The 26,868-nt window shown below is 34.6% G+C and overlaps 3 long non-coding RNA genes and 1 other non-coding gene across 4 annotated transcripts; 3 read left to right on the plus strand and 1 right to left on the minus strand.

Moving 5' to 3' along the window:
- Positions 1 to 2,859: 2,859 nt before the first annotated feature.
- On the minus strand, positions 2,860 to 3,374 carry LOC125216286 (uncharacterized). Its single transcript, XR_007175399.2, has 2 exons — positions 3,269 to 3,374; positions 2,860 to 3,197 (listed from the first exon to the last, which is right to left on the minus strand). It is a non-coding gene; the product is annotated as an uncharacterized LOC125216286 (long non-coding RNA).
- A 3,212-nt stretch (positions 3,375 to 6,586) lies between these two features.
- On the plus strand, positions 6,587 to 11,420 carry LOC148930888 (uncharacterized). The gene is made up of 2 exons (XR_016137348.1): positions 6,587 to 6,785; positions 10,798 to 11,420. It is a non-coding gene; the product is annotated as an uncharacterized LOC148930888 (long non-coding RNA).
- Positions 11,421 to 12,127: 707 nt separating this feature from the next.
- LOC148930889 (uncharacterized) lies at positions 12,128 to 13,486 on the plus strand. The gene is made up of 3 exons (XR_016137349.1): positions 12,128 to 12,263; positions 12,623 to 12,688; positions 13,211 to 13,486. It is a non-coding gene; the product is annotated as an uncharacterized LOC148930889 (long non-coding RNA).
- Positions 13,487 to 23,076: 9,590 nt separating this feature from the next.
- LOC125217210 (small nucleolar RNA Z43) lies at positions 23,077 to 23,183 on the plus strand. Its single transcript, XR_007175629.1, has one exon. It is a non-coding gene; the product is annotated as a small nucleolar RNA Z43 (small nucleolar RNA).
- The last annotated feature ends 3,685 nt before the right edge of the window (positions 23,184 to 26,868 follow it).

Genomic DNA, 26,868 nt, shown 5'->3' on the forward strand with positions numbered 1-26,868 from the left:
TCATCTCCATAAACTACGCGTGACAGTAGAGATTTTAACTAAATTACAAGTAGCACATTTAAATTAAGTTTGTGATTATGAACCATATATGACATATCTTAAATTGATGAAACTTAATTTAATTTAGATATCAAAATACAGAGTTTTCAAATTAAGTACTACTGTGCAAGATTGCCAGTTTTGGCATTCTTGTATCTCATCGAAAATTATTCTTGTACTAATTTACAGAACACTTCTGCTTTTAGCACGTATTGTGGCGACACATTTCAAAACAATATATAGCACCATTATCCTTTTTATTATTACTATTAATATTAATTTTTAAGGTATCTAGCAAAGGGGAGTGATAAATTGCTAACTCATCACTTAATTGCTAACTACAACTAATTTAAGGCCATAGGATTTTAGAAAACGTGTGGTCTACAATTTGTCACGTGTAATTTTCGTTTTTATTAATAAAATCAAAAAAGATTAAAAAAAACGCTAAATTAGGGTTTTAGATGAAAATGCCAATATAGTGTTTCGGAAATATCAACACAATGCCTTGAGAATGTCAACACAATGCCTTGAGAATGTCAACACAATGCTTTAAGAATGTTAACCCATTGCTTATATTGACATTCTACATATATTATATTGACATATTTTATATAGTATGTTGACATTTTTGCTTTACGAAAAAATTGAAAAAATTTCGAATTTTTTTTCAAATTTTGACGTCGGAACATATGCATGTATGATATCGTTGAAATCCTTATAAAATTATCTTTAATTTGATATATGTTATATGAATTTAACATTTTGGGATTTCTTTTAAAAGTTAGTTATAACTAAACATGTAGTTAATTGACATTAATACCCCTATTGATATTTTATGGAATTAATCATATGGCTTTATTAACGTTTTTTGTTGATCGTATTGACATTTCGTGGTTGATGATCTAGGCCCTTAATTTGAATATCTAATGGCTATTATTTAGTTGTAGTTAGCAATTAGGTATTGAGTTAGCAATATAACACTCCCCAATTAGATTAATTTTGTAGATTGAATCAAATATATTTAGTGAATAGGTTAATTTTGTAGATGGAATCAATTTATTTATTTCACTAGTAGAAACAAATATTTTCCTTCATCTCTTACGACAAAAAAATCTCCAATATCCCTAACTATGCATTTGCGTTGAGTAGATTACGGACTAGAGTATATCCCTGATATTATAATGAATATCGATTTCCACAAATTACAACATACTATCATTTTAACAATTTTGCATTCAGCGATTGAGATTTGATATTCATAGTTTGGTATCAAATAGATGTACGTGCATCAAACATTAATTGGATAGCATGTAGTACTAATTATTAGGTATATCACGTTTCTAGAATTTTCTTGACGTAACAAGACATATAGTAGAGTAAGGTGCTGATATTTGGGGACTTCAAATCCCAAAATGGGATTTCACGTTAGGTGAGAAAGAGTGAAGGTTTGGGCCTTGTTTTATTTAAGTGTTTGGGCCAAGTGATTTTAGTTTAAATATTTGGCTTCCTGTTTTAGTAAAGGAAATGAATTGGACTTAATTTGGTTTAGGCCAAATTATTTGAATGGAAGATTGAGCCTAGAGTACATCAAATCGGCTTCACGCACATTTTTTGAGGACGAAATGGAACATAAGTTAAGACTTTAAGTGATTGAGGTGAGCTTTTTTTTTTAATAAGTACTATGTTCTAAAGCATATTTTGATGTGAAAAATGATGTGAATATTTGTCATGCCATGTTTTGTTTTTTTTAGAACCTATCTGATGTGGCTTTTGCCATCTATGGTTAATCGAATTCGGGTCTGATTAGAGAGTGAGTCCCTACGCCTATGGGAGATCGTGCGCCATCTTTCGAGTTGACCGATCTAGTAACTTGGAATGTGGCCATATTCCTTGTCATCAATGGTCCAGATATGATAGACATCTATGGGAAAATGGTTGATCAACTGAATTTTACGATGAAAATGATTTTAGTTTCTCGGGCATTTTCAAAGTTAAGACCCCGAGGTCACTCCATGGTGGCATGATAAATACTTTTTTTTATGAAATATTTTCAGCATGAGTCCACTGAGTGCATCAAGTACTGAACCGTGCATATGATTGTGCAGATTGAGCCACGACGAGCCGGTGGGTGTTGAGCATGAAAGTGAAGAAGATAGCAAATAAAAGATTCCAAACATATTATGCCTTCATACGTAATATATTATTTTCTCGAATACTTCCGCTGAATGTTGTTTCTTTTGATTTCAAGTATTGTTGAGATAATATTCGTTTCTAGTTGTTAATTGTTGAATTGATACTCTGATTTTAGTCGAGCCATTCCCATTTATTCCGAGCTATTGTCGAGTTGTGTTGTTTTTCTCCTTTCTTTCCCGCTTCTTTAATACTCCCCTAATCGTGATCAAAACTGTGTTTTCTATTCTTAAAAAATACGATCGTGATATTACACTTGAGTACCAGCCATACTCCCCTAATCCCTAGTACTTTGGTATCATATTTTCTATATTGGGCGACACATATTTATATTTTCTAAACAATAACTATCATCTTTTTCTTTAGTCCTCAGTCTACCTTACTCAAACATGAGAGGAAGATCTGTTCAAATTTTTTCTTTCTTTTTGGACTTGAGTTCCTCAAGGCAAATGGGATTTTGGGCCTCATATTTTTTATTATGTTTGGGCTCAATATTCAAGTGGACTAAGCCTAAATTTAAAATTGAACCTATGAATCTATATCTTATGGAGTGCTTATGAAACATCCCTTGCCGTCAGATAGGAGATGTTACAAATTCTAGTACATAACTTATACCATAGACATATTAACTAGATTTCTCAAAATTCACACTATAAAAAAAATGATTCCAATAGTATCACACTTTAACTTGTAACACCATGACTATCCATTCCTAATTATCTCCATTATAACACAAGTATATAAACTTAACATTGGTATTTTTAAGATAAATCCCTACTAGGTTTTCGATGTCGGAAAATCCGTTAAATTCGTGTTAGCCCGAATTTTCATCCACATCAAATATCCATGCGATCCCACTTCTAATTCAAACATCAAACCATAGTGAACGAAGGCCCACGGTCGCGTAAACACCAACATATCGAAATTTAAATGGTTTAATCATTCCAACCCCAAGAGGCCTAATTTTTCTGATATCATAACACAATATATATGTATCAATTTTCAAGCTATAAAAATAGTATGGATAGGTAAAACTTACTTGATTTATTAGAGTTTAAGCGATTAGAATGACGATACCATGAGAAATCGAGAGGGAGGAAGAGCTTAAGAACCCACCGTTCTCTTCCTCTATGGAGCCACGACTTTAGCTATCAAAATATGAGGAAGAAGAAGTGTTGGACAAGTGTTATAGTGAGGTGGACAGATTCTAGAAGTTTTCATATTTATCTACTAATTTATTCTATTTAATTTTCCTAACTAAATTTATTTTCTTGTGCTAAATTATTTTCATATCATACGATTCAACATTTATGATTTATATATACCATCTTATTGCAACTAAATTCTAGTTTAGTACTAATTCAGAATCAAAGCATAATTTAATCGATTAAACATTCAATTTATCAAAAAACTTTTCTTTGATTTTCTAAAATTCCTTCACACACTATACATTTTTAATTCAAGCTTACATTATACTTATTATTTTAGCTTCTAGATTCCATATAAATTATTGCATAACGAATATTTCTAATTATTCCCGAAGAAATCATCGAAAAACTCTAATCCATGACTTTTGTTCAAACTCTTTAAAACTCAATTCTTTGCTCACATATCTTTTCTCACACTTATTTAAGACCTATATTTCTCTATTTCATGATTTATTGAATTATCAAAATATATATTGTTAATTATTTCGAATTATTCACCGAAAATTATAATTTCGGCGATTTATAGCACCGGAAAATCAATTTCCGTCTAAGGTGGGTTTTGGGGTATTACAACTTATTACTCCCTCCGTCCATAAAAATAGTCTCACTTGTGGATGCTACATATTTTAATAAAAATTAGTAAAGTAAGAGAGAAGAAAAATAGTGAAAGTATGTAAAATAGGAGAGATATGGATAAAAAAGTTTGGACGCAAAGTATGAAAGTAAAACATATAATAATAATCAATCATATTCCTTCCACATAAACATTTGTTGACTATAGAAACTATGAATATCAACCACACATGTTTTTTTCTGAATGCAATTCGATTAACAGCAAAACAAGATAACGAGCAATAAACTTGAACAATAGCCACGACACAACTATATATGTGGTTCGGCCAATAATCCTACATTCACGGGAAAGCTCAAGGACACTATATTTATTAGAAATTGTTACTAGTCATGTACAGTTATAATTATCGGTCAGATAGACGATCCAACTCCAGACTCGGAAACTCGGTCAATTTCTATTCTAAATTATGACCAAGCATATCATGTGATCTGGCAGATTTTCGAAAGATTTAATCATATGATAAATTGAAGCATCAATATACAAATTCGATTGCAATTAATTAAAATTTCTGATGTACATGATACACCCATACCTAGAAACGTACTACTACTATATATAAACACATACAGAGAAATCATATATAGGCATAAAAAATTGATGTCATGACTCAGTTACCCATAAATGAACAAGCATATCATTTGATCTTTAAAATAGTAGTATAAAAATAGTAGTAGTATATTTAAAATTAGCTTTTATTCTTTATTAATTTGATACAAAAACTTAAATTAGCTATTTAAATGGTGTTGAAATGAAGCAATACCTACTTAAACGATTCTTAATTATAGGCATTTGAGACTTTCTTGGGGATATATTTATATATACTCTACTCCTGTATATCGGATCTGTAATGTATAAATTAGGCTTGGCAAGTCTATTACAATAATTAATGGTCCATCATCTATAATATAATACTATTATATAATCCGTGCTCATTTATTTAAGTGTGGTTAGTAAATATGACAAGTGTGAAGTTATATTACTCGTTCTACTAATACACATGATTATGGAGTTTTCGTGAGGATTATTCCATTTTTAGTAGTAGCAACTAGCATGAGTAGGGATTTTTTGTGTAGATAAGTAGATTAGTAGTAGTGAAGTTATATAACAGAAAGCAATAAAAGTTAAAAGCTGTAATTAAGAAGAAAGGCAAATAAGTTTATTTAGGATATAGATAAAGAGGGAGATAACAAGTAGTAGATCCATCCCTCCTACGGGCAAGTGAAGCAGTCCGGCAGGGTCATCCCGCAGCCGACCAACAAGTGCACGTAAAGATTAAGGCTAAAAGCGTTAATCTTTACGGCAGCACACACACAGATGGCGGCCTCCAGCTGGGGCAAGCCCGCAATGAGCGGGCAACAGCCGATCTCGTCGACACACGCCGACATTGAGAAGATGTCGACGGAGCATGTTGGCATTGGGGGAGAGCAGTTGTTGCCCCCAGGAACGGGGGCCGGCGGAGGAGATGGCGGTGAGGGCGGGGGATAGTAGACCCCACCAGGCACTGGCGACGGCGGTGGCGGAGGAGATAGCCAAGGCGGGGGACAGTCGACCCCACCAGGCACAGGCGACGGTGGAGGCGGCGGCGGAGATGGCGGTGGTGGAGGTGGGGGGTGAGATGGCGGGAGGCATACCCCGCCGGCAAGGTGGAGGGCGCCGGACACTACCAGGAGGAGTATTAGTGACATTGTGGCGTGTGAGCTGTTAGGCGAGGTGATTATATATATAGAGTCATCACGTATTGTACGGATACTACATTTCATTTTCTTAAAGATAAATTCTTGTGGGACCCATTAAAGCATATCTGCTGTTGACAAAAACATGTATTCAACTCATTGTCTTTTATGAAAGAAATATAAAGTTCTGGTGACTCATAAACATGATTAAGAAGTTAATCAGGTGATTACATTGTAGAACTACTAACTAATTAACTCACTACTTAATCAATAAAGAGTGTTGCTCTTGTTCATTAGATTTGTTCTTATTGTCATTGATGAAGTTCATTGTTATTGCCAAAATTTAAGCACCGAACATGACATGACGCGATATACAAATAATTAAGTTTCATACAGAACATCATTTGGGTGGGCCTTCCTATCTATCTGGGATTCAATGCTTTACCGGTCTCCAACAAAACGATATCAAATACTCCCTCCGTCCCCGAATAAGAGTTACTAATTTCCCTTTTGGTCCATCTCTAATTAAGAGTAGCACTTCATTTTTACCATAAATGGTAAATAGGTCTCACATTACACTAACTTATTTCACTCACATTTTATTATAAAATCAATATAAAAAAGTGGGTCTCACATTCCACTAACTTTTTCAACCAACTTTTCTTTACATTTCTTAAAATCCATGTCCGGTCAAAGTGCTACTCTTAATGGGGGACAGAGGGAGTAATTAAGTTTCATTCCCCATTCCCCAATCCACATCTACGTCAATCTTGGAATGACTACATTGACTTCTCTCAATTTCTATAAACGATAGAAAAGTAGCTAAAGCATCCGTCTATTCTCCACCACTCAATTGCTCAAATTTATCTATAAATTGAATAGCAAATCCAACAAACAAGCAACACTCTTTTAACTAAATTTCAATCTCAAATATGGGTAGGAAAGTAATTGTTTTTCTTAACATTTTGATCGCGATTATTCTGATAATGTCCCCCCAAGTCTCTCTAGCCAGGAAACTTGCGCAGAATACCGATACCCAGTGTATGTTCTTTTAATCTCTCTATTTTGGAGTATTTAATTAAATGTAAATTTATGATTATACAGATATATGTTTACATCCGAGTGTTTTGACTTTAGATAATGAATAATTAAATATGTTTCCTTGTTTTAATTTGATTGAAAACACACATATACACACACACAAAATTAGGATTATATGTAACAAATGAAGATCCAAATCCGAACTCACACTTTAGTTTGAACATGATTGTTATAACTGAGTATGCATATTGATACACTTTATATTCTTGTTTTGTCTTCAAATTTAGAAAAAAAAAAGTCGGAGACCTGTAAACTGTAAATCTATACATGCAAGAAAATGAAATTAATTGCTAACATTTAAGAAATTTAATGTTAGACCCCCAATTTCCCATTGGCCCCTTAGTTAAATACACAAATTTAATTAAATTGTTGTTAAAAATAAAGGATAAGCTAAAGATACGCCAGAAAAAAGAGTTAATAATAAAGGTTAGTATTTTTAACTCGTTCCATTATACTTTTTTATTTTACCGTGAACCAAATGGTGGTAGTGACTTTAGTATATTGGAATATCATTATCAATCGCGCGCCGGTTCCAAATGTGGTTTACCGTGAACCAAATGTGACTTTTTTAAAAAGAACTTTAAGGTGCAATCACTCATCGTGATATGTCTGATTGTTTAGAAATTATTAATGGATGGACACATCACATGTGGACAGCATGTAAATTATCCCGGTTGCTGCTCGACGCTTAATTAATTGTCTAATTCTCTAATGAGTTCGACGTGATTATGTGGTTTATTAATTTGGTGAATTACTATGATTTAATATGTACTTAAGAAACATATGGACTAATAGTAATCTAATTGGAATTGGATCTATAATAATATATATTTTTGTCAAAAATTTATTAATATGTCATGGCAAACATGATCAGGGTGGTGGCAAACTGACCATAAACCATCAATCACCCTGTGATCGGCGCTACCGTTGGTTACAACCACTATAATTACGTTGGATAAATGTGTAGAAGGTGTGTTTATGTGTGGGAAATATTTAGTTTAGTCTTAATTTACGAGTGAAAATGATAATCTACCTATTTGAGCATCGCGGCTAATTAGGACAAGAACATTAATTTGGAGAAAGACTATGTTTGTACATATGCATTTCTTGTTCGTTGAATATGTATAGCAAGCATGGGTATGAGTTCATTGGGTAGGGGGTGGGGTTAAATTGGATAGGTCGATTTGAAAGAAGACTTATTATTCGTTGACTATGAGTTGTATATTTAGGTGTACTAATATAATTACCAATATATAGAGGTAATTGATCTTACCTTAACTAAAATATTCTGATTTCTTGGAGATTGTCCCTACTTATTTCAATGTTTGATACGTGTATTTTCTGTTTTGTAGTATTTGTTGGTGTATGTATGAGAGAGGGATCAAATATCTATGGTTGAATGATTTAAATATCGATTGTAGCAGTATAAATGCCATCAATAATTATTTGATAGTGGACTCTCCTTCCCTCGTCTAAATAATTAGATCTGGTTATTTTAAGTTAAAAAAACTATAAGTTATTTATTCTTAGAATTACTAAATGGATTAAAATAAATCTGGACGGTCTATATGAAAGAGACGCCGTGCCCATTAAATAGTCAGCTAGGATTCCAATATATGCTCTAAATTTCTAGTAATTGTTTTCTTTGGGTAAATATCATGCAATATATATTCGTTTCGATAAAAACTTAGTCTAGCTAATTATTTACGATGAGATTCAAAATTAGAATTAGAACTTAAAATTGCAATATTATTTATATCAAGTCATGTATGTATATAGATGTGAGGTAGAATATTCAAATTTGGGCAACATAGGAATACTACTCCAATTTAAAGCAAAGATCACACACATATTATATGTATCATTAGCATTCACTGTTATAATTTACTATATGCATATTGTGGTTGCTATTTTTCTGAAATATAAATTAATTTCGTTTTCTTGCATGCATTGATTTACAGTTTAGGTAGATGAATAGCTAGGATGGTTCACCCAAATTATGGACTGTATGAATCTTAATTAGCATTAGATACATCATATAGGAGTACTTTATTTGTACATCTCATGTCCCCTGCTATATTGTTATGTTTTCCCCCTCCTATTTGTATCCAAATTTTCATAACGTATCAATTTGGTTAAAATAATTAAAAACACCTAGTCAGCAAGGCAGAAGCCCATGCCTCAATTAAACTCTCAAACCACATATCCCAATGCAATATTATGATTTAGTTTATTGGTTCAAATTTATCATTCATTTTATCAATTTTCGAAAAATTTCTTCTACTATACGATATGAATAGCTAAGAATATGGCAGACAATTCCTTTTCGATAATACGTGTATATGTAGATATGGCCTTTAATTCTTTGAGCTGCTGCCGTCAGCCTAAAAAATTCTCATCTGTTGCAACAAGATGTGACAGAATTTATTTTACAAGCTGTTTTTTTAGTAGACATAAAAGCATGCGAAATCAAATAAGTTAGTGGACATATCGATTTGGAGCTTTAGAATCAATCTTTTATCTTCATTTTAACATGTCATTATTTTTCAGTCAGAAGATTCACTTTAAAAAATATTGGAAAATGATAAATATAAATAAATTAAAAACAAGTAAAAAACACATTCAAAAGTTTAATGCATGCCAAATAGAAAATATAAAAAATTAAATATAATAAAAAATAATTAAGCTTCATAACAAACTTACGAAAATATAAAAAATATAATAAAAGATTGGAGACATTACCAATTTTAAATAAATGCATTAGTAATGGGTTAAAAATAAATATATTTGTAACACCCCACTTTTTCGAACCCTAATTTTAGAGCCGTAAAATTTCTTAATTAATACTACTGATGACGTAGGAGACGCGAATTAAATGATGAACGAATTTATTCCATAAGTTCTTATGACCGAGACGCGTCTAGGGTTGAGTTGGAGTTTGAAAAGTCAAACTCGTTGAGTATATGACGTGGCTTATGAATATTTGAAAAGGTGAAATTATGTGGTGATTTAATTGTTTAAGGGTGAGTGAGATTATTAGGATATTTCCATAAATACTTTAACCACATTTTCATTTTTGAAATTTTCGAACCCCATTAAATTATTGGAGAGAAATCCTAATTTTTCTGGATTTAATTTATTTCTTGGGATATTTATCTAAATTAAATCCAAAGTCAGGTTATTCCTTATTCCCCCTATGAAATTTTCGACCCCTATGTTATTCCAAGGAGATTTTTGAAAATCTACTATTTATGGGAGAAAGGGATTATTTTATTATATTATTTGATCCCTTATTTATTCTCTTCCATGAATGAATATAAATATTCTAGCAAATCTTACCATACCTCAAGGAGATCTTGCCATATCTTATTTTAGTTAATATTTAAAATCTATTCCTTATGGAAGAACCAATATTAACGCCTATTCCCTATTCTTAGTAGGAGAATTATTATTTTTATTCTGCTCCGTGATATCTTTCTTCTCCGTGAATATTTAAATAAATCCTACACATAAATCATAGGCAAAATTCGCCTACTCCCTATTCTCCCCATAATTCACGCCACTTTTCCTTTCTACATAGGAGATTTTCTTTTATTTTATTTGTATTCTACTCCGTAAAATACCAAACAAAATCTTGGCTAATTAAATAGCCAAGATTTCGAAAAATATCTCCTATTTCTCTACCTTAATTAACACCATTTTTCATTTCCTCTCTACTTCACAATATTTATTTTATTTAATTGTGGAGAATCAAATCTTCTCAAATATTCTATTTAATTACCTAAAGATTTTATTTAACCCTATAAATAGGAGAGAAACTGACAAACACGGATTTTGCATGTTTTTAAGGGCTAGATTTGACTCGTTTTAAATGTCAATCATGCAAATTATGTTCTTAAATTGCATATGTTATACATTTGGTATTTTTGATGTGTTTCTTAATAAATGATAGAAAAAGATATAAAAAGGTGCAAAAAGGCCAAGGTGCAGCAGCCTCTGTTCGAGCTTATTCTTCCAGCGATTTTGAAGTCCAATCGATGCTTAATGTATACCATTCTCTTCGTCTTCGAAAGAGCTTCGCGTGGATATCTCACACGTCTCAATCGGAGTTCTGTGGAGAAAGTTATGGCTATTCTACGAACGTTGCGCAGTGCAGTCAAAGCTGACGGGAATTTAGGCGGAAATTCACGAAAGAAAATAAATTATTATATTGTGAAGCCAAATCTCTCCCATATCTTGAAGGCCACGAAAATTAACCTTTTTCCAGCCTATAAATACCTCTAAACCTAATTTTAATCTTCATCTCAGAACCTCCAATCCTTTCCCCTCTACACATTCTTCAATTCCATATTTCACACATCAATTCATCCATCTCCCATTGGAGCGGAGCTCTGCAGATCCAGGCAAGAGAGACTGAAGATTGAAGAATCAACCTTGTGTTTTATCTATTTCTTTCATGTCTAGTACTTTTATTGATTTTTACTACTTGTCTATGAGTAGTTAAATATCTTTTGTATGGTTTTTGTGAAGACTATTATGAACATGTTTTGATTTATAGAATTGAACTTTTTCCTAGCTCTTGTGATTGTTTTGCTTGTTCTTGTGCTTTTATTGTTCTTTTGTCTGGCCAACTTTAGAACTATGTCCGTTTAGCTAGATTAATCGAGAGATAGCTAGTTTTACGTGGTAAAAGGAACGGGTACAACACATAGGTTTATCTGCACTCGAGAGAGGGGACCCTTTGTGAGGACTTGAGTCTTACGAACTTAAGAAGTTAGAATCTAATCTATTAGAATGAGACTTTGATAGTTAGAGTCTAATCTACTGGATAGGTACACTCGAGAGGGGGCTTATCTGATAATCGCGACTTTCCTAATAATCCTGGAGACACATAAAGGTAAAGGTTCTATGAGATTAATCATCACTAGGTTATATTAGTTGGATCCTAAAACTCTACATTCTTTAGCCTGTTTTGTATTATTTTATTTTATTTATTTATATTTATGTCTAGTTTATAAAACCAAAAACCAAAAATAATGTGTGTCTCTAGATAGTATATAACGCTTAGTATATGATAGACAGTTGCAATCTTATTCCCTGTGTTCGATATCCCGGTACTGACCTTTAGCTATACTAGATCTATCCTGTAAACTTGCAGGTATTTTTAGTGCTAATAAATAGTGCATCAGAAACCTAACCCTAGCCCCCAAAGAAATCGCCCCCCCCCCCCCCCCACCCCCCCCCCACCCCACCCCACCCCATATCACACGCCCCTCTCCCTTTTTCCCTCTCTCTCAATCTTCTCCCATTTTTCTCCAATAATTCTTCATCTTTTGAGAAGAATTAGAGTTTGAGCCTCAAGATTTTTGAAGAATCAAGTCTCTACTTCGTTTCTACCGTTCGTTTTGACAAGAAAAGGTAACTATATATAAATCTTCTTCTTTCTAACCGATTAATCGGTATTCTTGAACCCCCATGCATCTAGATTGAGTGAAAGTGGGTTAAGTGGTTGGAAAATATATGTGCGTGTTTGTACGTGTGTGCGTGCGTGTGTGTGTGCGTGTGTGTGGGTGTGACACGTTAACGACCCTCATGTATGACATAAGTTGATGTTAGATCTAAGATTGTTGAGTGAATAAACTTATATGATGAATATGTCTTGGTTTGAATGATAAACGTAAACTGGATCGGTGGGAAAAAGGGGAAACATTGAGACATGCATGATTTAGGAGTTGATGTTGAAACTGATTTGTGATATGTTCCTATGTGGTAAAAAGGTGAAACCTCGGTTGCGAAGCAGGATAACAAAGGGAAAGAACATACTTGAAATCTAAGCAGTCGAGGTGGGCTTTATTCTTAAACTCTCTTTTCTTGCAAAAATATTGATTGGTGTTATAAGGGTGGTTTGAAACGTTATGTCATGCCTGTGATTGTTTTTGATGATATTGTGTGTCTGATGCCTAGTTTGTGAGTACGCTCCATTAGGCTACAGTGGCTATGGATATGTATAAACGAATTCGGGTTTGAGTACGGGCCGCAAACACTACCAGGCTGTGTACACGGTGGGATCGGGAGCCGTCCTTGCTAGTCGGCCGGTCTCGTGGGCGAAAAGTGTGGCCACACTTTCATCGCACCATGGAAAGATTGTGATTGTGATTGTGATAATTGATGAGAAAAGTGGGGGAGTTGTTTGACTGGCCAGTCTAAGAAAATTTTTGTGATACTCGTGATATTCTTTTATAACTGCTTAAAACTCGAGTTCACTATGGTAAGGGTGGCATAACTTATTAAATAAAATGTTTTGGCAACGAGTTCACTGGGTATTTCAAAATACTCAGCCCTCTATGTGTTTTCCTTATGTGCAGGTTGAATGGCGACGAGCGTTGGCGGGTGTTGAGCAAACTTAATTAATAAGATGGATATTTTGAACTTCGAGTGTAGTCGTGTCTCCATACATGGCTTCACTTTCTCTTGGATGCTTCCGCTAAATTTTGAAACTCATTTCTATTACTTAGTCATTTCAAACTTATTTCTCTTAGGATTAGAAGATTGAGACATATCTTGTTTTGTTGAATTCGTGTCAACCCTTGACTTTGATCGTCATTTATGTTATCTACTCTTTATTGATTTTCTTGATTAAACTGTTGTCTTATTACTTCAATAGCACGTTAAATACCCAGGTCAAATCTCTTTAAATGAAACCCTAGCCTTGCTCTCGTTGTATTTATGTTGTCTAGGTAGCGACCGCCGAATTTATTATACCCTAGGAGGGCGGATCGTTACAATATTAATCTCATCAGAATAGGAATAGAAAAGTATAAAATGGTCCAATCATGGGGTCGAACCTGCGCCTAGAATTGGGGAGGTGAAAACTCAATCACTGGGTCATTACAATCAACTAGTATCTCACCCGTGCCATGCATGACAATTGAAGTTTTTGAAAAATACAATAAGTCATGGTTTGTCATTCAATCCGTCATATTTTACTAGGGGTGTGCATTCGGGTTTCGGTTCGGTTTTTCGTCCAAACCGAACTGAACTCGAAAAACCGAATTTAGGCTAAAATTGAAACCGAACCGAACTGAAAAACCAAAAATCGAAAAACCAAAAACCGAACTTAAAAACCGAACCAAACCGAGAAACCGAAAATTCAAAACATAACCGAAAAACCGAATAAAATAGTATATATTAATATATCTAATTTAATTTATTTTATACTCCCTCCGTCCACGAAAATTTGTCCTAGTTTTCCATTTCCGTCCGTCCCCCAAAATTTGTCCCATTTCATCTTTACCATTTTTGGTAGTGGACCCCATATTCCACTAACTCATTCCTACTCACATTTTATTATAAAACTAATATATAAAAGTAGGACCCACAATCCACTAACTTTTTCAACTCACTTTCCATTACATTTCTTAAAACCCGTGCCCGGTCAAACCGGGACGAATTTTCGTGGACGGAGGGAGTATATACTAATAGTATAAATATATATAATATAAAATTAATAGAATATATATAATATTTATTATATAAAAATATATTAAAAGAATATATATTATATATATGATATAATATACTAAATTAATAGGATAAAAATATATAATAATATATTTAAAATATAATTCGGTTTTTCGGTTTTTTTTTCCACCCAAACCGAACCGAACCGAACCGAACCGAAAAACCGAAATTTTTGTATTTTTAAAACCGAACCGAACCGAAAAAACGAAAAAACCAAACCGAATTTCAAATTTTCGGTTTGGTTCGGTTTGGATATTCGGGTTTCGGTTATTTTGCTCACCCCTATATTTTACTTTTCACATAAATGGTAAGTATATCAAATAAAATTACCATGCACGCATATATTGAGCTAAAGATTGGCGAGCATATATGTGTAGGCTTCTCCTTTGGTATTAAGAGCATGAATAACCCTGGCCCGGATTTGGGCCGCAAGTCCCCTCCACATCATCATTCCCTCAAATTAGGGGTTCCAGGCCACAACTCATCTAACACCGCAGGCCACAACTCAGGCCACAACTATTCATCTGCACTATTCACAACATATTTTAATCGTAAAATAGAATACGTTGAACAATTAAAACCGAGAAAATTCATTGTTCAGTCGGAAAATAGAAAATTACAACATTGAAATTTAAAAATTCGAAAAAAAAAAATTTAAAACAAAAGTCAATTGCGGTTCCAAATTTCTTCAATTAGATCCGCTTGGAGGCGTGTGTGTTGATCTTCTTGGCGCATTGCCGCTGAACGAGCCATGACATTGCGCACGTCGGGAGGAACACCTTGCACGATCGGATCGGTGACAGTGTAGCTACTGCTGGCGCTGACGAGCGGATCGTCGCTCCAGTCAGTGGCGTTGTCTCCCTCGTCCTCAACGATCATGTTATGCATTATGATACATGCATACATGATGTCGGCGATTAGCGGACGGTGCCAACCACGGGCCGGTCCCTTCACTATAGCCCAACGTGATTGGAGAACTCCAAATGCGCGCTCCACATCTTTCCGAGCCGCCTCTTGCTTTTTGGTAAACAACTTCCTCCTATCCGTAGTCGGACATGTGATGGTCTTCACGAACACGGGCCATCTAGGGTAGATCCCGTCTACCAGATAGTACCCCATAGTGTACCGACGGTGGTTGGCCGTGAACTCTACGGTAGGCGCTCGCCCGGCACACAAGTCGTTGAACAATGGAGACCCGTTCAACACATTGAGGTCGTTGTTCGACCCAGCGACTCCAAAGTAGGCATGCCAGATCCACAACCGTTGGTCGGCAACGGCCTCCAACACAATCGTTGGATGCGAGCCCTTATGCCCGCTAGTGAATGCTTCTCTCCAAGCCATTGGACAATTCTTCCACGGCCAGTGCATACAGTCGATGCTGCCCAGCATCCCCGGGAAGCCGTGCCTCTCCTCGTGCATTCGCACCAATCTGCGAACATCGTCGGACGTTGGCTTTCTCAAGTATGTGTCCTTGAATGCTTCAATCACTGCCCGACAGAATTTGGCTAGGCAAGCGCGTCCAGTATGCTCGCTCACATGGAGGTACTCATCAAACATATCTGCAGCTGTTCCGTAAGCGAGTTGGCGGAGGGCGGATGTGCATTTCTATAAAGTCGATATACTTTGCCGCCCGACAGCATCGAAGGTTTGCATAAAGTACGCGTCACGAGCCACAACTGCGTTGACAATGCGCAAGAACACATTCCTCCGCATCCGGAACCGGCGACGGAACATCTGATCACTCCATCGAGGATCTGCAGAGAAATAATCCATGAAAAGCCGCAAACCAGCTTGTTCACGGTCTCGGTGGATATACATCCGAGTACGCGGTACCCGGTCGTGTTGCTCGTTCCATGCTTGGATAGCAGCTTGATAGCGTTCCACCTCGTTGTTGATTTCTTCTTGGATTGCGGGCATCGCCGTCTCTAACATTCGAGCCATTTGAGCTTCGATTGCTCGTTGGCCTTCACGCCGAGGATTCATTTTTCGAATTTTATGGTGAGTGAGAGGGAATGAAGTTGAAGTGATTTGAAAATGGATGGAAGAGTGATATTTATATATTCATTTTCGAATTTAAAAAAAAAAAAACCGGAGGGGACTTGCGGCCCGGCCCGAACGCAAATAATGCCGGGACGGGCCGCAACCGATGCGGCCCGGGCACGCATATCGCCGGCCTGGACGTGACGGAGGGAGAGGCCCCGGGACGCAACTGCGTCCTCGGGACCGGCCTGGGCCGAGCCGCATCGTCGTCCAACGCTAAACACGGGCCGGGACTCGCGAGTTGCGGCCCGGCCCAGTAGCGTTCTTCATGCTCTAATAATCATGTCTTAGAAGAGAGACTTCATGATTTAAATGTCTATTAACCATATACTCCCTCAGTCCCATGTTACTTGCACTTTTACTTTTCGGCACGTCACAAACTCCTTATACTATTTATAGTTTAAGTTAGAATTAATGCATTTAATTAATATGGTAGATTAAGTTAAGAGGTCCTTTATTAAGTGATGTCTTATTACATATAAAATTTTAATTTAATTACACTAAAAAATCAATTTCAAATTTACGGCCTAAAATCAAAAGTGCGACTAACATGGGACGGAGGGAGTATTTTATGTTATAAATATTATTACAAAGTTATTTTTTTATATATTTATTAGTTATAGTTTGCAGGTCTTTGGCAAATTAAGAAACCCGTCTTATTAAAAATAAACGGTAAAAAAAATTACTAATAGACAATATTTTGTTTAAAGATACGGAAAAAATAAACGTCATGGAAAATACTGTATATAACTCTTTTAGCAAAATGTTATAAATTGGTATAAAGAGTTATTATTGGGCCTAAATAATTAAGAGAAAATGAAAAATGAGAGCCGAAGAGAGATAAAGCCCAAGACCACCACATTTACGCATTTATTTCGATCCACTTTTATTTATTATATTTTGAAGGTATGTTTGCACTACTATTCTTTTACAATTAGGAACATTTTTACAATATAGAAAAATATAATTAATTTCTCTATTCTATTCATTTTGAAAGCCTAATCTTGAGAATAGATGAAGAGTTGACGTTGAGCGCCTCCCTAATCTCTCATTATCTCTATTTTCTTGAGTACTCATCTCTGGATTTTTTTTATCGACTTTTTGCGCTGCCTCGTTTGGAGTCGCTCTACATCTCTTACCATCTTTCACATGACTCTCTATGTACTTCCTCCGTCGCCCTTTGTGCTTCAGTAGACCTATCGTCAGCCGTCGCCCGAAATTCAGGTCGATTTGTAGTACGCTCGGTTGTCAATAGCCACGTTGTAATGCTAGTACCTAGTATATATGTTGCGTCATTCCATGAACAATCTCTGTCTCATTTCCTTCTCGATAATGCTATGAAGTATCTAGACTTTAACGAACTTCTTCGATATTAATATAAATATAGGAAATTTAAGGCTCGACTCGACTAAGTTAATTAAGTGAAGATCACTTTATTAATTCACGACCACTAGTGCTTGTGTAATTGTTCTGAAAAAATATGTACACTTTTTATTTTTTCATCGTGGAATCAAAAGTGATAACAAATACTATATGATAAAATTAATGTACATAAAAAATGTTATAAGATACCAAAAAAATCAAAATCATCAACAACAGTAGATATAGTAACTAAACAATAAAAAAATGAAAAGTGCATAGTAAAGTAGTAGACAAAATAAGTTGATGAGTTTATTAGGCTATATATTAATATATCAAAGAAAAAGGACAAGAACAAAACAATTGAAAGAGTGAATTGATGGAACAAGATAAACATCACTGCTTCATCTGTCCCACAAAAGATGTCACACTTTCCTTTTTAATTTATCCTAAAAAAAATGTCACATTTCTCATTTTTTGGAAAAAGTTATCTCTCATATGAATATAAAAATTATATTTTTTTTCTCTTCATTTAATAAAAATCAAAATCTCCTAAAATCTCATGCCATCCCACAAATAAGACATTTTTTGTAGGGCGGATGGAGTTAATATATGGACAAATAGAAAAATAAATATAAATTAATTACATTGAAATTTGGGACATCAGAAGAAAAAAACATAACTCAATTTGATTGCTCATGCAACTTTGGGTTTAGTGTGCAATAATGAAATGTTGGCAGCTTTCACACGTATCCCAATCCAAACAGCTTTCCAACCAATCCCAAAAAATATCCGCATTTGGTGCTCTTACACTTTGGTCCATTCTTTCTATTCTTAATTTAATTTTCTCCACTCATTTGGAATTGCTACATGTGCAATCTACCTCACCGACGTTCATGGAATGTGGAGAAATGATATGTTGTGATAGTTCTCGTTTGTCGCAATGGCATATTACTCTCCGTCCCACTTACGAGTCCCGGTTGAGTTCGACACGTATTTTAAGAAATGTAAAGGGAAGTTGGTGAAAAAAGATAGTGGGATGTGAATCCTAATTTTTTATATTAGTTTTATAATAAAATGTGAGTGAAAAAATGTTAGTGGAATGTGTGATCTAATATCATTTATGGAATATTCAACCGGGACTCCTAAATTGGGACGGAGGGAGTATTTGCTTTGCCTTGATGACCATATTGATATATCACAACCCATAAACTGAGTTGTTTCCAATTCCTGTAGGGTTTTTTCTCATGTAACATAGAACTAAATTTGATTAGAGATACTGTGGAAAAAAAAAATGCTTAACGTACCTCAAAATTCTTAGGCACAAAAGTGCCGATTCTTTCTACATAGTAAGGTAGGAGACAAAAAGTTGTTCTTCAATCACAAACTTAGATGAGAGAAGACAAATCTAGGAAAAGAGAATACTAAATTATATAATGCCATTTGTCCACTTTTGTAGAGGGAAATAATATAATATTAATATGGAAATTTATAGTAATATTAAATTTCGTATCCTCAATTTTTGGCATTTATGGTAGATGCTTAAAGGTGATCTTAGGGCATTCGCAATGGGGCGGACGATGCGACGGACGATGCATCGTCCACTACTGCAGCATCACGGACGATGCGCGGAGGATACCCATCGTCCGTCGCATCGTCCGCCACTGTGGACGACGCGGACGATGGGTCACGGACGATGCGACGCGTTTCCGTTTTTTTTTATTATTATTAAATTTTCAAAACCTATATATTCCTCTCATTTCACTTCATTTTTCACTTCACTCTCAAATTCACTACATTTTCTACATTTCAAGCAAAATGGATTCCAGAGATTATCTGAATAGTCCGATGTTCGGTGGTGCACGATGGCCGGGTACAGAACCCGACGAGTACCAACCATTCGACACGAACGCCGAGTACGATCCCGACTTCAGCACCGATTCATACGGGCTGTCCGACATGGAGCCTTCTCCCCACCGCCCCTCCTCCGCCGCCGCACCTTGCCACCGCCCCTCCGCCGTCGCCGCCGCTCCCTCCGCCGCCGTTGCGTCTGGGTCCGCCACCAAAAAGAAGCGGACCACGGACCAAGGCACGAGCCCAGAAGTTGCCTACAACGGAGGTGTGTGAAGAGTTCGCCCCGGGAAGGACGAACTACTCCGACCCCGAATCCATCGTCTTGACGAGATGTTGGATTGATGTTTCGGAGGATCCGATGTACGCCAACAACCAGAAGGTGACTACGTATTGGGAGCGCATCGCCGAGAAATACAACGCGGCCAAGCCGGCGTACGCGTACAAGCGCCACAGGGAGCAGCTCCGCAAGCACTGGGATCAAATAAAGAAACAGGTAAATTTGTTCGCGGGGGAGTACGAGAAGTGCGAGAGGGAGCAGGCCAGTGGCGAGAGTCTCACAGATGTGCGGGACAAAGCGATACAGTCGTACATTTCATTGTACGGCGATTTCAAGCACTACCAGTCCTGGGCGCTGTTGAGGGACAAGAAGAAGTTTGTTGGTGGTGTGATTCCCAATCGACGGCGGCGAGGAGGAGGGCGTCGAAGCGCACCCTCGCTGATTATACAAGTAGCGATAGCGGCGCGTCTCCAATGGACCTCAACAGTCCGGTGTTCGAGGATGAGAGTTCCGGCACACCGATGTCCTCCCGGCTTTCCCCTGGCGTCAAGGCTTCCAAGGGCAAGGCCACATCCTCCTCCGCCGTGCCGCCTGGCCAGGCCCCGTCGCCGACCCCGAGTTCGACGACGTCCGCGACTTCGACTGCGGCCCATGCGTACGCGGATTTGGCAGCCTCCTCCGACTACAGGATGTTGTTGGACGCGCACACCGCCCTCATGCAGGCGACCAACCCAACTCAAATCGAGGGCATCCAGCGGATGATCGATGGCCTCAGCCGCAAGTTGGGACTTCTCTAGACTAGCCTCCTTTTTTTGTATTTAGTGCTTTTTTTAATTTCTTATTTTGTAACTTTTTTTTAATTAAGTAAATTTAGAATTTCCCTTTAATTGTGTTGTTTTTATTTGTTTATTTTTATTTTTACATTTGCAAACATAAAAATATAAATACAAAATAGAAGTAAAATGCTTAGGGCGAGCTATAGTCCGCCCCACTGCAGGTGGAATAGGAGGAGGATAAAATGCTGACGTGGCGGTGCATAGGGCGTCGCTTAGGGCGTCCCATTATGGATGCCCTTAATTCACACTCCTCTGTCATTAAAAATAGTTTCATTTCTTTTTTCCTATCATACTTTATGTATTTCTACTCTCATCTATTTTACTTTATCAATTTCTCATGAAAAATCGTGTCTTCTATAAATGAGATTATTTTTTTGGACGGAGATATGAGTATAATATTGATGAATATGTAATTATAAGGGGATAAGAGTATTAAATCCAAAGTTATAAAGTTCCATAGAGGTGAACATAAGTAGACAAAAAGTTGTGTAAGGGATTCACGAATTTTTGTGGTAGATAATTTAAATGTCTATTAACCATATATTTAATGTTATTAGTATTATTACAAAGTTATTTTTTTATATATTTATTAGTGATAGCTTGCAGGTCTTTGGCAAATTAAGAAACCCGTCCTATTAAAAATAAACGGTAAAAAAATAATTATGTCTATATTTTGTTTACAGATACGGAAAAAATAAAAATCATGGAAAATACTGTATATAACTCTTTTAGCAAAATGTACTACTATAACATAATGAATTGCACAAACTATAAAACGTACTCCTAATATGATTCTAAAGTTATAAATTGGTATGAAGAGTTATTATTGGGCCTAAATAATTAAGAGAAAATGAAAAATGAGAGCCGAAGAGAGATAAAGCCCAAGACCACCACATTTACGCATTTGTTTAGATCCACTTTTATTTATTATATTTTGAAGGTATGTTTGCACTACTATTCTTTTACAATTAAGGACAATTTTTACAATATAGAAAATTATAATTAATTTCTCTAATCTATTCATTTTGAAAGCCTAATCTTGAGAATAGATGAAGAGTCTTCGTTTCAAACTGAGAGATAAGTTGATTATATAATTGATTTACTAAATGGAATTAATGTAAATATCTAGAAAACTCCCCTTTATATATGTATGTATATATAGATAGGTAGATTATTTAGATATGAAACCTCTAGAATATTATTAAAGGTTTAGGGCTATAATTATACCCCCTTTTTCTAACTCCCTCCGCCACTGGACAGAGTAAGAGTAAATTTAGAGAACTAAGAAAAGTAATAAAGAAATTAATTACTATGGGTTTAGCTATTTAGGATTTTGCAAAGTAATTTAATTCATTGGTCTTATTTTTAGCTAAATAGTACTAAATTTTATTTCTAGGTCTTATTTTTAACTAAACAGCGACTCCACAATCTCCATAAATTGTTTTCTTGTGATTTTGATGTATCCACCTCAATTTTGGTAGAAGAATGTTGATTCACTCTATCTAATTTCCTTGTCGAAAATGCTTTGAAGTATCCAGACTTTAACGAACTTCTTTGATATTAATATAAATATAGGAAATTAAGGCTTGACTCGACTAAGCTAGTTAAGAAAAGACCATTTTATTGATTCACGACCACTCGTGCTTGTGTAATTGTTCAGGAAAAATCTGTATACTTTTCATTTTTGCATAACGGAATCAAAAGTGATAACAATTACTAAGTGATAAAAATAATATACATAAAAAATGTTAAAAAAAAGTCAAAATCATCAACAACAATAGATCTAGTAACTTAACAATAAAAATTTGAAAAGTGCATAAAGTAGCAGACAATATAAGTTGATGAGTTTATTAGGACAAGAACAAAAAGAACAAAATAAACATTACTAATATATAGACAAATAGAAAAAATAATCATAAATTAATTTCATTGGGACATCAGAAGTAAAAAACACAAATCAGTTTGATTGGGAGGGAACGATGAGTAGTACTATAATGCAACTTTGGGTTTAGTGTGCAATAATGAAATGTTGGCAGCTTTCACACGTATCCCAATCCAAACAGCTTTCCAACCAATCCCAAAAAGTATCCTCATTTGGTGCTCTTACACTTTGGTCCATTATTCTATTCTTAATTTAATTTTCTCCCTCTTTTGGAATTGCTACACGTCCAATCTATCTCACCCACGTTTATTGCTCTCCCTTTTCCAACAAATTTAATGAAACGAATTGGAGTAGATATTGTGCTCTTTATCCTCTCTTCTATAGATCTTCCGTACTGAATTGTCTCTATCTCCACTCTCAATAAATATATGCACACGTACATACAAATACACATACATATATTATCCCATAAAAAAGTTGTGATTGGTCTCGTTCGTCGTAATGGCATACTAGCTATTTGCTTTGCCTTGACGACTATATTGCTATATCACCACCCATAAATTGAGTTCTTCCATTTCAATATTTCTAATTCCCTAGGGTTTTAACATAGTACTAAATTTAATTAGAGATATTGTGAAAAAAAAATGCTTAACGTACCTCAAAATTATATTCTTAGGCAAAAAAGTGTCGATTCTTTGTTATATACATCAAGTAAATCAATGCATTTTTTAAATGCGAGAATTAAAGAAAATAATGTCTCAAAAAGAAATACTCCTAATTGCTTATTGAGAGTAATATTTTATCATAATCATTGTTTTAGTTTTATGTTTATATTTGCTTTGCCTTGATGACTATATTGATATATCACCACCCATAAACTGAGTTCTTCCATTTCAATATTTCCGATTCCCGTAGGGTTTTTTTTATGTAACATAATACTAAATTTAATTAGAAATATTGTGGAAAAAAAAATGCAAATTTAACGTACCTCAAAATTCTTAGGCACAAAAGTGCCGATTCTTTCTACGTAGTAACGTAGGAGACAAAAAATTGCTCTTCAATCACATACTAGATGAGTGAAGACAAATCTAAAAAAAGAGAATACTAAATTATGAAATGCCATTTGTCCACTTTTTATAGAGGGATATAATATAATATTAGTATGGAAATTTATATATAGTAACATTAAGTTTCGTATCCTCTATTTTTAGCACTTATGGTAGATGCTTAAGGGTTATCTTAATTCACACTCCCCCCTCATTTTATTAAAAATAGTCTCATTTCTCTTTCCCTATCCTACTTTATCTATTTCTACTCTCATCTATTTTATTTTATTGATTTCTCATTAAAATTTGTATCGTCTACAAATGAGATTATTTTTTTGGACGGAAATATGTATAATATTGATGAATATATAATTCTAAGGGGATAAGAGTATTAATTCCAAAGAGGTGAACATAAGTAGACTAAAAGTAGTGTAAGGGATTCACGAATTTTTGTGGTAGATAATTTAAATTGACTTTAGAATATTTTTTAGCATATGTATGGATAATAATAGTGAAAAAAAATGCTTAACGTACCTCAATATTCTTAGGCACAAAAGTGCAGATTCTTTCTACATAGGAGACAAAAGGTTACCCTTAAAATAGAATACTACCATTCGTCGTTCTCATACTTATTAGGAATTGTTTCTAGTCAGTAGTCATGTACATTTATAATTATCGGTAAGATGGACGAACCAACTCCAACTCGGAAATTCAATCAATTTATATTCTAAATTATGCATATATATGGAGTATATCATATATATGATATCTATTTGCAGCTTAATTCGTTTTAGGCGGTAGTCGTATGATGAGTTTAATGTCATCTGGCAGATTATCGAAAGATTTTATCATATAAATGTCCAAAGTTAAATTAACATATAGTACTCCAGAATAAAGCAACAATCAATAAATATTTTCCTTAAAAATCTTTTCACCTTTACTATTGATCACCAGAATACAAATAATCTTTTCTTTTATCCAACTTACTACCTTCATCTTAAATATATTGAGATGTATATGCCTTATGTATCCTTGTTAAGGGATAAACACAAATTTTGACTTTTTTATTTGAATACGATCATAAAATTTTGTACAAGTGATATATAGAGGAGTAGTATAAATTTTTTTCTTTGAATACGATCATAAAATCTAATATGGTTAGATAGTTGAATTTTAAAATCGCATGCTCATTTATTGGCATTCAATAAATTAAATAGCACAAATCATTTATAAAGAGGGTGCATGTGGTAATGCTGAAATGAAAATGGGACAATAGCGACTAATATCATCGACATTTGGTTATTTTTTAAAATTTTACCATGAACCTTTAGAATTTGTGAATAAATTCATCAGATTGAATAATTTGCAATTCTACCCGAACTGGCTCTGAATTTTGGACTTGGTTTGGGCCGGCTAAACTTAAATTCCAAAATTTAACCTAATTCGGTTAGTTCTCTGGGCTCGAAATAAATAATCTCTTCTCAATTTAAATCTTCAAATTATTTAATCTTCAAATTGTTTAAACTAAAACAAAAATAATTAAAATAAGTAATATGATACACGTAGAACTTTTATATGTTAGAATAAAATAAAACAAGAAATGTAAAGAGATCAAAATATGCACCAAGGGGTTTTGAACTAAGAAACTTAGCTGTGAAGATGGGTAGCAAAGCCACTAGACCACAGAGGATTTTATAAAGAATAGTTCTCAATACATATTACTACTAGTAATCTATTTTGGGTACACCACTGCTTGTTGCGTGTGCATTTAATACCATACGTGTAACATTTATAATTTGAAGAAAAAGATAAAATAATCATTTTGTACCTAACACTAATTACAAGAAAGGAAAGATAATTCAAAGTTGGTCCACATAAGAAACAATGGCAACTTCTTTTTTATAGAACGATCGATAGCAACTATTGCTTGTTCAAAATGTGTCTGGAAATAAGGAAAATGATTATTCTTTTTTTTGTTCGGGGAGAGAGACTTGATATTCATACAAAGGAATTTTGACAAATCATTCTAGTATCTTTTTGGAATATTTAAACGTATTAAGTAAACAAATATAAATGTAACTATCATATAACGAAATTAATTTTTAAATAGATATTGGGTGTCAATTTCTAATTTATAAAAACAATGCTTACTAGTCACTAGTGGACTTAAGACATACACTTCATGCCATGATACGAATTCCTTTTGTACACTGATAAACTTTGCTATTTGCTAATATTATTTTAAAAAAAAATCATAGCTTAAAATACTCCATTAGTCCCATTTAGTGCCCATGATTTCATTTGTCGGAATAAAATGTCCTGAAAAAAAAATTCTGCCGATTGAAATATTAACGTGAAACCGAAATCACACTTCGATTATACAAATTACATGCTGATTACCAAAATTATTGACGGGTTATAAAACTACATTACATACCGAGCCATTTTCTCTAATAATTCCTGACAAGATTATTGTTTGCTAAAGCCCATTTTTTGTATTATAAAAATTATTTAAAATAAGTGGAGTACATAATAAGTACTATTTCATATTATGTCAACCGGATTAATCCGCTCGGATTGTCGGGCCGAGTATGGGCCATTCGAGTTATGATATTTTCAGTTGAAAAATTTCCAACCTAACCCTAATTAAACTATTGGGTTTCAGGCTAGCTAACTCATTCTCTTTCCATGTAACTCTTTAAATACTAGTATCATTTTCTAATATCACGTACACAAAAGAAACATCTTGCTTATTGATGGACGGATGAAATATAATTTTTATACGAGAATGAGGTCGTGAAAAAAACATAAATTGAATAGTCCCAATTCGATATAATTCATTCGAAATTAACCCAAAACCAATTGGATTGACCTGCAGTTAATTAGAGTTCTATAATACTACTGAACATAAAATAAGAAGTTATAATTAGTGTATTAATTGCAGCCAACTAATTTGAACACTGTTCTAGTACCTATTTCTCCCTCTTTTGATATTGCAGCAGGTGCATATTATGGACTATATCTCCTCTAACTCTTCTCACTCTATTTATTGCTCTTTCTTTTCAGGAGTATATTCTATTTTAATGACACCTCTCTTACAGATGTTCTGCATTTTCCATAGATACTTAATGATCTCTCTTTCCATGACAGCTCATCTATCTAAGAATTAGTATGAAAATGGAAATAATCATGTCAGGAGTAATGTTAA

Source organism: Salvia hispanica, chromosome 3 (genome assembly GCF_029641045.1).
Source record: "Salvia hispanica isolate PSC_SH4W2 chromosome 3, Shi_PSC_v1, whole genome shotgun sequence".
In the NCBI taxonomy this organism is placed as follows: Eukaryota; Viridiplantae; Streptophyta; class Magnoliopsida; order Lamiales; family Lamiaceae; genus Salvia; species Salvia hispanica.